Below are 13,575 nucleotides of genomic sequence, written 5' to 3'. Positions count from 1 at the left end.
CTCTGCTGGACGCGACTGAAAGAGCTGCGTGGCAATAGCACTGCTTTCATTCCTCCTTATTCCCATACATTGAACCTGCATACTCATGTGGTTTAAATCTTAAGCATTCGAGGCACACTGATGTATTCAAATATTTCTTCCATGCAAATAAGACTCTATATAATCCATTCTAGGCAGCCATAACTTAAACTGACAGCTACTAAAAACTTGGGGAGACTGCCATGGGCATGACAAACACAGATAACAATACTTAAATGCAAAGTGAAATGCACCAATAGTCAGCCCTGGAAACAGATGGGGAAAGTCCTCCTGGGCACTCAAAGGTAAATGAAATAAATGGTGATTCACCTGCACAGGTCTAGGGCTCAGTGAACAGGTCCGAGTGTTGGCACTTCAGGTTCCCCCCTTAACAAGGAGTTGCCAGAGGAAAAATAAAATCAACAACAGATACCATCTGAAGCAAAGTTAGAGTCTTCTCAGAGAGGAGCTCTTTAAGGGCACATTTTTCCCAAGGAAGAGCTGCCTTCCCCGCAGGCAGGACAGGCAGACAAGACAAGCTGCCCCCACGCATCACCCCGAGAGCACGCTCCGCACCGCCCCAGACAGGCTGCACGGGCAGAGCCCGCTGCTCTCCCCCTCTCTGCACTGCTTAAAGACCCTCACACCTGGCTTTGACCTTGCGTTGTCCTCTGCCCTCCCTGCTTCCCCAGAAACCCCTCCATCCCTGCCAAGCACACCACCAGGGCTGGAGCGGCTCTCTGCTGTGGTCCCCGAGCCATTCCATTCTGACACAGCCCTACGCCAGCTGCCTATCCAGAGCTTCCCCTGTGCTCAGGCCTGGCCAAGCTGTTTTTTTAGAGAACCATCTGTATCCTATCTGCATATACATTTGTGGGTAATAAGGCCAGGAGGGACCTGATGATCACCCAGCCTGACCTTGTGCAAAGCACAGGCCATCAGACTGCTCTGGATTAATTCCAGTTTGAACAACCACAAGTCTTTCAAGAAAGAAAACATTTGATCTTCACTGCAGCATTTCTAGTGAGGAAGAGATCCTAGGTGCATTGCTCCGGTGCTTAATTACACTCACAGTTTCCATTGTGTAGCTTCTTTCTAATCTGAACTTGTCTGTCTTCAGCTACATCTAGTTAGACAGACCTTTGTCTGCCAGACAACAGAGCTGTCTGCTCTCAGAGCTCCATTCCCTACATAAGTAGTCATGGGCAGAAGTAAGTTGCTTCTGCAGCCTGCCTCTGACAGAAAATGAGAGATCTCTCTCCTGCAGACTCTCACCTTATGGCATGATTTCATTCTCTGTAATCATCTCGAAGCTCTTCCTAACTCTTCTCTTAGATGTCAGCTTCCACCTTAGCACAGCTAGCAGAACCGGGCACGTTGCTCCAGCCACACTGGTAGGAGATAACCTCCGACTTCTACCTATTCTCTACTGCATCCATGAAAGGAGTTAGCTCTTCCAGCCCAGCTGGAAACACCCCTTCTTCCCTCGCAGGGTCACCAGTTACCAGCAAAGCTTTCTCCTCCCTTTATCAACATTCTGTAAGACTTGGCTTCTCATTTACATTCTCTTTACATTTTCATTTTCTTTCACTCTTTTACATCTTTCTCCTAAAATCCTTGCTCCCAAATGATATGCTTCATAATTATTTTCAGCTTTGTGAAATTAGCCCTTTTAAAACACCAAGTGTACATCCATATGTGGATTTGGATTTTATTGTGTTCATATGTAAGAAACATTGTTGAGTCACAACCCCTGCATCAAAGCTACCTCGAAGGTTTAGTTCGGTGACCAGTCCCTCTCTGCCCAAACGAGGGCTAACGCAGAACTCTTGGATGCAACTCCTGAATCAGGGAATTATCACTTACGGGTTTTGGAAACATCAAGGCCATTTCAGTTCTGGTAGCATGAGACCTCCAGCACACATCACTCCAAGCAAAATATCCCAGGCAAACCTGGTCTTTTCTCCCTCTTTCTGTAGGTTCGCATGGAGCTGATCCTCCTGCTCTATTACACGTTCCGCTTCTCTCAGCAAACACCCACTACCATCCCACCTCATGCTCTGCATACCAGGACCTCTGTCGCCGCCTATCTGAGATCACTTGCCGCTGAGTTTCAGCGGCAGAAGTGCCACTTACGACAGAGACTGACCTTCCACCACCTTTGCGCCCGACCCCTCCCAGAGAGGTACAGCCAGCAGTTTTCTGGTTATAGGTTTTCCAATGTTAACTTTCCAGTTAACTTTCCCAGCAGGTCTCAGCAACAACAAATAGTTCAAACTGGCTCTCATAAATGAGCAATTCTGAGTCTTCTTGTTTGTTACCCAAGCTCCTGGCACTGATGCATAGCGATTAAATAACTTTGTTAATGTATCTTTCCTAATTCCTTACTGCACAGACGTCGAGATCTTATCACCCCTGCTCACAGTCAGGGATTTATAAGCACAGGCAGTGACTCAGATAAAGATATTCCAACTGGTGCATGAAATCATACCAGAGCTCTCTCCAGTCCCCCCCAACAGGCTACCGCAGCCTGTGGGATAAAAAAACACTGCTTCAGAGAGAGACGTTGCCGCCAGCTAGATCTCTTTGAGAACCAAAGGTCCCTTCTAATCAAATTGTCATGCCAATGACTGTCTTTACCATCATTGTAATTAGCCTCCTCACGCATAAAATGCAAATGATCAAAACGTTTCTCTTCTCCAGGGCTCTGTGTGACTCACGCATCTGAGAGGAGCGGTGGCTGGTCTGCTGGACGTTTCCATATCTTCTCCTGGCTCTAGCAGGACAGTCTTCTTGCATTCATCTCCTCTCCATGTGCACTGGCTGATCACCAGCACCACGTAAGCCTAACCTCTCCTGCCTCCCTTTTATCTCTTCTTACGGCAGGAACAAAGGAGGGGAGACAGGGAAGGAAAAAAACCCACAACCCCTCCCAAACAATTGGTCTCTGGTCTTAAGAGGGGTGGGGAGAGCGCAGTGGTGAGGCCAATGATGAGGACAACAGCAGCATCACCTGCCCCCGGTGAAGCCTGCAGAATGGGCACGAGCCAGGTGAAGCCCAAGAGCTGCTCTGGGGCAGACCCAAGAGCAGGGGGATGGGCGTGCACCCTGCCAGTGGGTGCTACCCCACCTCACCGCGGGCAGGGTTTGCAGGGCGCAAAGCACATCTCCCCTTTTGCCTCTGCGCTTCTGACAAAGCTCCCCTTTGGCACGATACCTCCTGAGGTTACTCTGAGCCTTGCCTATGCAGGCATCCCAAAGATTTTTGCTGGCTGATGCTGCTTTGCTTTCCCCTGGGAACACTGTCCTTTGCGTGGGATGGTGGATAGCCCCAGAGAGAACCACCGAGGAAGAGAGAGAGACAGAAACGTGATTTCTTTTTTTCATCCCAGACCAAGGCACCAACACTGCCACATGACGTGGAGAAAATTAACTCTGAATCTGCCCAGTGAAAGCTATTTGTTTCTTGGTGACATCTACCCAGAGGTCAGCCTACATAGTCAGCTTTCAGTTTTGGTGTCTGGAAAAGAAAACACACAAAATACTCATGCTTTTCTCTGGCACCTAGCAACAGCGCTCAGTGCTGTGAATAAAACCAGCCCGGAGCTCTGCAGGAAGTACAGGAGGAGGACAAGCCCTTGGGCTAATTTACAAGGAATGAAAACACTTTCTACACAATGTCCTGACACCGTGGCAGCCATTTTCTCTCCACAAAACAAATCCAATATTTGTTGTTCTTTCACCCAGGCTTTTCCTGCCCTAGAAACAGTTCTGAAGTGCTCTTAAGCATCCCTTGTGCTGCTAAATTACTTGTGGCTGCTGAAGCATCCCCTCTACAGGGACATTTAAGTGGGGGTCCCTGCTGGGCCCCACAGGCGGGCAGGGGGCTGGCCAGGCCGCGCACGAGGTGCCATCCTCACGGGGCCGCGCAGCACGCGTTCGCCTCCTGAGCCTCAACAGCCGCTGCGGGCGACTGCAGGCCCCAGCCAGCACAGTTCCCTGAGACGCCGCTGCAGCGTTCCGGGCAGAGCCGTGACCAGGCGGACACGGGGCGCTGCCGGCTCTGTGACGAGGCGGACACGGGTCACTGCCGGCTCTGTGACCAGGCGGACACGGGGCGCTGCTGGCTCTGTGACGAGGCAGACACGGGGCACTGCCGGCTCTGTGACGAGGTGGACACGGGGCGCTGCCGGCTCTGTGATGAGGCAGACACAGGGCGCTGCCGGCTCTGTGATGAGGCGGACACGGGGCGCTGCCGGCTCTGTGACGAGGCGGACATGGGGCACTGCCGGCTCCACAGGGTGTGGGGTGCACCTGCCCACCAGGGAGAGGAGCTGGCCAGAGGCTCCTGCCAGCTGCACGTTCCTCTCAGTCGGGGTCTCGCAGGACGGGTCCCGGCTGGGGAGGCAGCTCCAGGGAGCTCCAGCCTCCCCGTCCCAGCCCGAATCTCTGGCCCCTGCTCTCCTCTTCTGGCCAGGGCCCCGCAGGGACTGAGGAGAGCACAAGGCCACATCTGCAGGAGGCAGCTGCCTTGCAAAGCCTTCAGAGCCGCTGGAGTATCCGTTCAGACTCAGGACTGGTGACCCATTAAGAGAGGATCAAAAAAGCCCTTTCCCCGTGCACCAGCTGGCAGCAGTTACCGTCTGTGCACGGGGCTCAGAGCCGCAGCACAGTGCTCCCAAACAGCACCCTCCAGCATCCCCCCGCTTACGGCAGCTCGCAGCTCCTGCGCACATCCCTGAGGAGCCAGGCACTCCCTGTGCACCAGCGCTTCTTCGACAACGGATTGTCGGAGGCTGCGGGGCCCCGGCTCAGCAAGCTGACATCATGTGCCTGATGTTGCCAAACAAGGATGAGCTGTTGCTAGAACAATCAATTTTTAAATATCTCTCTGTGTGTTACCCTCAGCCTGCAGTAACTATAGTAACAGTGCTCCGGGCTCCCCCTCGCCAAAGGAGCCGCAGCTGCGCCCGGGTCTGGGGGGGCTGCGGGGGCGATGCCTCCTGGGCTCTGCCCTGGGACGCGCTGCGGCTCGCCTCGGAGCAGCCCACCCTCCCTGCCCTGGCGGCACCGTCCTGCGCTGCCGGCTGCCGCCCCTGGGCCCTGGCACAGGGACGCTGCAGACGCCAGCCAGCTCCGGCCTCTCTGACTGCAGAGGAAGCGCTCCCACGCGCTGCAGTCCGCCCCAGCACCCTGGGAATGGGGAATCCCCCGGGAGGGGCCATACTGCCCACCCACGGGGCTTTCACCCTACCCCAAACGAGGGGATCCGGGATGGTCCTGCAAAGCAGATTTTTCTCTGGCACACATGGCTTTGGCAGTAACTCGAAGAGCCCTGGCTCCCTGGGCAGAGCCCGTGTCTCAGCCCCCAAGCCTCAGAGGAGCGTTGGCAGACGGGTGCTGTGCGAGTGCCCCATCCATCCCAAGCAGAGCCGCCTCCGGTGCGGGTGTTCACAGAGAGACCGTGCACGTCACAAGGTAGGAGTGAAGAGTAAACCACACTTATCTTGTTTGCTGAGCTGAATTAAAGGATCAAGCAATTGATACCAGGATCAGAAGCCCGAAAAGAAGGAACAGCGACGTGCGTTGCCAGTATCAGACACTCGGGTCGCTGCCAGCTGACCTCTGGGCTCCCCTCCGACACACACAGTGCTGCAGCGGCTGGCGCCGGTGGAGCAGACCTCTCTTTCCGGAGTGGGTGCAGAGACACAACTCTCAGGGTGCACTCTTGCCCGATAAAAGCCCGGTTCGGATGGTGATCCCATCCTCAAAGCACTGCTCGCACACAGCCTGGCCCGGAGCGCAGCCTCCCACCATCTGCACGGCAGGATCGCATTTCCCTGGCAGTGTGTGAGGGGGCCTGCTCCAGGACCCCCCCGCCCCGGTGCAGGAAAGCACGTCACGCTATGGTCTAGGTTACCTGGCACACATGTGAAAGTATGGAAGATATCCTTAGGCTTCTGAGGGGATGTTTATCTTGTTTCTCTCCCTACCTCCATTCTGCTCAGTAAAAATGCAAATGAAGTGTTGTCATTAAGTTCACTCTTTCTACAATGCAAATGATGTGTGTGTTCCCTCTGTACCTGCCTGCCTCCCAGATTTAGGAGGTGGAGAACAAGGAGGGAGGTGGGTTGGCTGAATTGCAACCTTAATTGGACTCCTCCCCAGACAACATACACTGTGAATTTTTCAAAATCATATAAATCATGTAATATCAATTATTCAATCATTCTGCTAATCTCAAGGCTTCCAGAAGACCTCTAGCTTTGTATAAAAGCTATACATGAAGTATCAATTATTGACAGCCTTATCATCAGAGGATTAACACCCAAGAACATATCCCTTCTGAACGCAAGTGGAGCATGCGGTGCTCCCCTGGGAGGCATTACCTCTACTAGTCAAAGTGCTCTTGGAGAGGCTTCATCACACCAGATTCCATCACTGCATTTTATATATCCTGTACTATTAGGTGCATTTATCCTGCAAACAACTTTGCAGTGTAACTCCCGGGTTTTTTTCCTGACATTACCGAGGTCCATATAACCAAGGTACATAAGAGATTAGCACAGAGAGCACATTTGCCAATTACGTATGCAGACAATTTCCGGAGCGTCCCAGGGGATTAGCCTCTCCGCATACACACACCGTATCAAGAAGGGTCACACCTTTGGCACACAGCGGAAGCTGCGAGGAGGCAGCCCGTATCACACGTCAGGGTAACCATGTGCTCTGCCAGCCTCTGGTTTCCCTTCCCCCAGCCCAAAAACGGACAGTTGCATCCTCCATCTGAGCAGAGCAGGGGTCAAACTTTAATCTCCTCCCAGAAACTGGGTTTTCCCTGCACGACCTTTCCCACACACTGCTGGGCATCCTGCTCGCAAAGGGCAGTTCGTCTGGCAGCTGTTTTCCCGGACGGAGATGCTCTCCTGGCCCTCTGCTGCCGTCGGGACGGTTTGCTGCGGAGGCAGCCCTGCAGCTGGGCAGGCACCTTCCCTGGCGCAGGGTGCACGGCAGAGCGGGGCTAAGGCAGATGGTTTTCCCTCGCAGTTCTGAAAGCATTTGATGCAGCTGCTGCAGGCTGTGAAAAGCCAGGAGCCTGCCAGCACCATGCAGAGGGATTGGATGCCTCCCACAGGCAGGAGGGGCAGAGAGAGTTAATTAAAATGCACTGAGCAAATGTAAAGTTTTATTACAAGACACAAAGGTAGGCTGGTTTCTTTCTCTGACAGACACATCTGCATAATCCAGCCCAGGCTCCTGCAGCTGCACTGCGCCGTGCATGCTGCTGCCACCAATATTGTTTTCACTTATTTTATTGAAAAAACACTATCCAAGGTTTAAGCTGCATAACAAGCCCTGCTGCGCAGTAATGTCTTTGCTTTCTTTCTGCAGACGAATCTAACTGGAAAATCCCGGGTAGTAAGTGACCATCCTGCAGGCAGGCATGCCCGTCTTCTGCCACTGCCTTCTCTGCAAAACTGGGAAACTTCAGGAACAGGCAACATGATGGCAGGAGGGGAATTCCAGCTCCATGGCAGGCTGCAGTTATACCCCATGCTCCCAAGCCATGCCAGCACTGCGTTTGCTGAGCACAGGAGAGTCGCCAGGAGAAGAGAGGCAGGTACAACTCTCCTGCACAGGTGACTGGATACGCGTGCCCTGGTGGCAAGCACCAATTCCTGCAGGGAAATGAGCGGCATGTGAGTCCCTGATGAGACAGAGCCAGGAAAATATGTCGGCACCAGCAGGCTGAGACCTGCTCCAGCCCAGCCAGGCACGGGAGCCGGCACGCACCTGAGGGCTGTCTGGTAGCCCCATCAGGACTGCCGGGTGGGTGCCTGTCCCAGGGGTGCCTGGCCAGGGCAGACTGCAGGGGTATTTTCCAGCAGGAGGCAAATGCCAGGTGGGAGGATCAAAGGCACAAGCAAGGAGCAACTCAAGCTCTGGAAGCGCGAGCAGCGTGGAGTTTGGGGCAACGCTCAGCCCTGAACTCTGCTCGTGCCTTCACTGCCAGGCAGCGGGAGAGGACCAGCGGGAGGTAGGACTGTGGATCCCACTCTGGCAGGACAGAAGATTGCATAAAGGGGGAAGGAGATGGTGCTGCCTCATTAATCATGATAAAGAACAGGCTTAAAGAGAGCCTGGCTTTCAGCACAGTAATTAATGAGCTCTTTAATTTTAGGCTGTAACATCCAAACTACCCCATTAGGCAAAGAGCAGCTCAAAGTGTCCTTCCGTGTGATGTCAGCAAGATGCATGGGGAGCTCGAGTGCAGAGCACAAGGGGCTTCTCCTGCAGCACCAGAGGTGTGCTGGGCCACGGTCTCAGCACGTCAGAGATTTAAAGCCCTCCTTACCAGATCAGCCATTCTGCTGTCCTGGAAGAAGCCAGGGATGCCCCGTGCCTTCCCACACTGAGCTGCCAGCCTGCCCTGTCCTTCTGCAGGGGCTCTGAAGGTCCGTGCCGCGGGGGAGTGCCGGGCTGCGGGGATCAAGACGGGAGTGCTGGAGCAAAGAGGCAACCGTCATCTCTGCCTCTGGTCCCAAACAGAGCTCGGTGGCGTCTGCATCGCTCTGAATGGAGGATGCTAGCCCCACATCTGAGGGCAGCCGAGAAGACATGCGTACGGCACAGGGGACGCACGTACAACCTGCACATAGGCTGGCAGCATGGCTGAGCCCAGCAAACCGTCGAAACCTCTAGTGGTGGCAGGGATTGTAGCAAACTGGAGAGCATCCAGGATCAGTGCTCTCACTGCAGCTCATTTGCTCAGGAAAGCATTTGCAAAAATATTTCTGGTTCCGTGGTTGAAACCCAGCCCAGCCTGCCCTGTTCTGGAGCGTGAATATACTGTATGTGTGAACTGGAGATTTGTCCCACATATTTTCCTCAAAGACTGTATGTCTTTTCTTTTTTTTTTAATAATGCCAGTCATAAATGTCACATGTTGGAGCCCAGATCTCATTATTGTGAGCAGAGAAATGTATGACATGCAATAAATTCTTTTGTGGGAAATAACCCTGGTGACTAGAAGAATTTATGAATTTATTACTCTTTGTAGGAGCCTTTCCTCCTATGACTTAAGGAGAGATCTATCATCCTACAGGAGACCTTGCTGGTTCTCTGTTTGGAAACCTTTATAAGGCTTTATGTCACATTCCCTGCCTTCATCTCCTAAGGATTCATTCAACATGAATCACTCATTATGAACAAGGCGTTCTGAACCTGGGCATCAGCACGTCAGCACCGCTCCCGTACAGGCCTCCCGCCATGGCTGCAGCCCCAGCAGTTCTTCAGGGCCTCATCGGCTCCGGAGAGGAAGCCCCTGGAATAATGCAAACAGCATCATCTCTGCCCCCTTCTCCTAAGACCTCCCTGGCCTGCAACCTGCCTCTCCCCGTGCCCTCCTCCACCACTGCACGCCGCCTCCCAGACCGGCTCGCTGGAGGAGAGCTGGACGCGCTCAGCTCTTCCAGTGTTGCACGACAGTTCGGGCTGCCCAGACCCCTGGGCAGAGACCCCCAGCCCGAGAAGCACATCCAGATGCCGGAGCCTGGAACCAGACCCACGTGTGCTGCAAGGCACCCTGCCCACGGCGGTGGCTGCCTCTGCCTGACACCACGCTCCCACCTCGGCGTGGAGGGGTCCGGAGCTGCCGGTGCTGCATTGCGGAGCTGGGTCTCCGCAGCCCCTCCGGATGCCCAGGGACTGGACTGTGCAGCTGGGACTGGGCTCAGGCTACCTCCCTGCGCCCACCGAGGCAGCACCGTCCCAGAAAGACGGGACTCCTGGCAGAGATTACATCATTTTGAACTTCTGGAAAATCACTTGCTTTCCAGGGACACATGGCTCACCTCCCGAGCGGGGACTGAAGCCACCAACTCTGGCCCTGCGCCCCAGCCAGGGCAGGCGTTGGGCAGTCACGGCGTGCACTAACAAAGCTTTGCCCCCACGCCAACCCGCAGCCTCCTCTCCCTCCCAAAGTCAGCGGCTGCAGCATCGCAGGGCACGATGGAGCTGGCTTCCCGCCCAGGCTCCAAGGACTGCTGAAACCCACGGCGCTGGGGCTGCGCGGCTCGCGTGCCTCCGCCGGGGAGCCGCCCCGCAGCGGGGCTGCGGCCCCCTTCTCCCGCCTGAGCACTAGATACTCTGCTGGCTTCGTGGCGAACAGGCGAGCGCACCGTGGCTGTGGCGAGATGGGGCTGGCAAATGTGGAACATCAGGGGAGTACATTGCATCAGTTCAGCTCCAGATCGCGCATTAGAGAGAGAACGCTCCCCGCAGGACACCGCCTCAGTGCACAGGTATGGCTGCGTGATCGCTTAATGACAGAGCCGCTGTAAAACTATGCCTTGTTATCTCATTGTCAATTTTATTTTAATATACGTTTGAAATACTCAGAATACAAACCTTTTCTGTAAGATTACAAAACGCTCGAGCACTTCTGCAATTTGGATGGCAGGGGATCAATTATTTGGGCATGGTTTTGCATATAATGGCCTGCAACAGATTGTAAAGTTTCTCAGTTCGCGAAGCAATTATGAATACTGAATACAAACTAATGGCTAGAGAGTGGTGGAACAGGGCCATCTGGACTTGGAGTCACGCTTCTGGCTACGAGGGGAAGGAGTGCGGGGAGGAGACCCCTTCAGCTGAATGCCGTAAGTACTTGGATAAGTGTGTGATCTTCACAGAGCCTGCTGTAGCAGAAAAGATGTGGTGTAAGAGTCCAAGAACAAAAATAAACATAAACATAAATACAAATACAAATGTAAAACTAAGAGAGAGAAGAGTTGGAAATTGTTTTGCCAAGAAAGAAGTTCAGACTTCACTTCCACATGATTAGTGTTTATTCCAGAAGACCAGATCACTTAATTAATTTAATGATTCAAAACAGAGTATTTAAAAAATCCTTGAAAGCTTTCACAAACAGACTCCCGTCCAGCCAAAACCCAGCTGGCAAAGCTCCTGGGTGTGAGGACAGATTTATTTATCACTTCTCAGCAATGAATATTCGGGTTTATTTTGTTGAAAAGGGAAATAAGTGAGGGTTTTGACCATGCAAAGTGGCAATCACCACCCTAAAACAACAGAACTGAGAGTGATTGCCATGAAGTGCTCCAGAAACTGCCTCCTTTACAGCATGTTCCCAACACAGGGCTCGGGTGCGTGCAATTCCGGGCTGCCTCCCGCAGCTCCAGCTGTTAGCTGATCGGTCCCGGGCTCCCCAGCACGTCCAGGCTCCCGTCCTGTGCCCCGCCATCACGCCCAGGGCATCGTGCCACCGGCACCCCTCCAGTGCTGTGCAGACCCGCCGGTCTTGTGCTTCTCCGCAGCATTTTACCAGCGTCACGCCTGCGCCCGAGCCCGGCACAGCTGGAAGGGTCTCTGCACGAGAGCCCCCCGCAAACCAGAGCGGCCTCGTGGCAGGGGCCCTGCCCGGCTCCCCGGGGCTGCCCGTGCTGGCTGAGCAGCTCCTCTGCACCCAGCGACACGACTTGGAGCTACAGGCTTTATTTCTTGCGTTTTTCAATCAATTCATAAAAAAATGCATGTGGGATGAAAGGTTTTACGCAGCAAACGGGACCAAGATTTAGGGCTCTAAATGTCAGATTTCACAATGCTTCGTCCGTAAAACTGCTCAGAAGAAAGTGATGTCACCAGTAGCATGAACCGGGGGATGGGACCACAGATTTCCTAAAATTAAATGAAAATGACATCAGGAGGTTTTTTTTTTTAATCTTTTAAAAATCAGCCTAGCAGGAACATCAAAGTAATCCATGAGTCTGGTCATTCCTGTAACACATTGGTATAAATCAAAAACAAAACCATGGTCGAGTCAGGTAGAAGACCGTCTTCCAGAGACATCCGACTGAGCTCAGCAAAGGAGGAAAGGCTGACACAACATCTTTAAACATTTTTAATTACCCTGTCAAACTGACAATTATAGAGCTAATTGTTAGGAAGACAATACCAGATATACTGAATAGCACATCAACAGTGTTTTTATGTAATTATGCAATTTAATGAATTGAAGGCTACAGTAATGGACTATATCTGGTTAATTAGGGACTCCCTTTCTGCTAATAATGCCATTTATTTTCAACTCACTATATTTGTTTTTTCTGTAAAACCAGGCATATTTCCACAGATGAGGAAGGATTCTTCACAGCAGCTCGTATGCCCCTTCCGTTATTTATGGTACGCAGATTTTTTCGTGGGGTGGACGATGAACTCCAGCTGGCTTCTCTTTCATTTCCAACTTTGCCATATTCCCTAGGGGTTAGTTACATCCCAGGGCTGGGCTCCTGCTGCTTTGCTGCTGTTGGCATCCAGCCTGCCCAAAGCCACTCAGTGCACTGGGAGCGGCAGCCTCCTCCCTCGAGAGCCCCAGTCCGACCCCCGCCACAAACCCAGCCCAGTGCCAGCGGAGTGCAGGCGGGGGGACAGACCCCTTCCTGGGCCAGGAGGTCCCCAGTGGCACGCAGGCGGGTCGAGGCCACCCGTCTCTGGAGTTCTTGCAGGACATGCGGGCAGCTGGCGAGCCGATTCCCAGGTGAACCCTGCCCAGCAGCACCCCCCAGGTCCCGCACCCACCTCCAGCAGCACCCACGCCTCGGCCAGACCCCAGCCCCGCTCCTGGAGCCGCTGGGAAACGTGCGCAGGTGCCCGGGGCTGACCGGCGGGGCTGCTCCCCCGGCACGAGCCACAGGAAGGAAAAGAAATAATTTAAACATTTTCCCTTGCAGATAAAATTTTGTAGGGTTTGAAGCCTCCTAATTCCTCATTGTTGAATGAAAATTGTCTGATAAATTATTGATTGTATTTTAAACGTACCCACAGAAACCATTTTAATTCTTCTTTTCTCTTCCTGGAAATAATTAACCTGTTTAAATTTTTTGATCACTTGAAGATATTTCCTGTTAATTGTTACCTGGAGTGGAGGGGCCCTGCCTGCCACACAAGCGCACCAGCTTCGGGAGACTCCAAAGGGAGGAATCGGCTGTGGGAAACCTCGTGGCCGCGCTCCACCGCTGGGCCAGACCCTCACATCCCCGCTTCCCGCAGCATTCGCTGGGTGGGACCTGCCACGCCAGCCTGTCCCCGAGGAGAAGAGGCTCTAAAGAACAGGACCGGTCCCCTTATTTGTACGTGTCAGCTTGCACTCACATCACCTCCCTCCTTTCACAGTCCTTTTCACTGAGGCTGTTCTGCATTAGCTTGCATCCCGTTTTCCTCCCCTGAAAGCCGGGCTGTCCGGCCCCAGAACAGACCCCGAGCCCGCAGCTGGAGGGGTGCCAGCGGGAGCCGGCAGGTCGGGCGGCCGAGCTGCGAGCGCGGCAGAAGCAATGGGGAGCAGCTGGCAGAAGCCAACCTTCCCGCCCCTCCAGAGCCCCTGAGCACGGGCAGGTTGGGGGTGAAGGGCAGAGGAGCCCTCTGGGACCAAAGCAGAGTGGAAATCGGTCTCTTCTGCGCTGAAGCAAGCCCTCGGCCCCATTGCTGCTGGCTCAGCTCCGCTCCACCCATCCCCAGCGCACGGTTGTTCGCTTACACCCA

The 13,575-nt window shown here is 53.6% G+C and overlaps 1 long non-coding RNA gene across 2 annotated transcripts in view; it reads right to left on the bottom strand.

The window, feature by feature from the left end:
- LOC140659162 (uncharacterized) overlaps positions 1-13,575 on the bottom strand; it is a 165,976-nt gene that overhangs the window by 38,875 nt on the left and 113,526 nt on the right. Inside the window, exon 4 of one of the 2 annotated variants that reach the window (XR_012044998.1) lies at positions 10,385-11,715. The exons of the other annotated variant lie outside the window; for it this stretch is intronic. This is a non-coding gene — a long non-coding RNA (uncharacterized lncRNA). Of the gene's footprint in view, positions 1-10,384; positions 11,716-13,575 lie in introns of those variants that run through there. 2 annotated transcript variants of the gene reach the window in all.

The sequence above is a fragment of the Ciconia boyciana genome, chromosome 13 (assembly GCF_034638445.1).
Source record: "Ciconia boyciana chromosome 13, ASM3463844v1, whole genome shotgun sequence".
In the NCBI taxonomy this organism is placed as follows: Eukaryota; Metazoa; Chordata; class Aves; order Ciconiiformes; family Ciconiidae; genus Ciconia; species Ciconia boyciana.
This window is presented reverse-complemented; position numbering and strand designations above follow the sequence as displayed.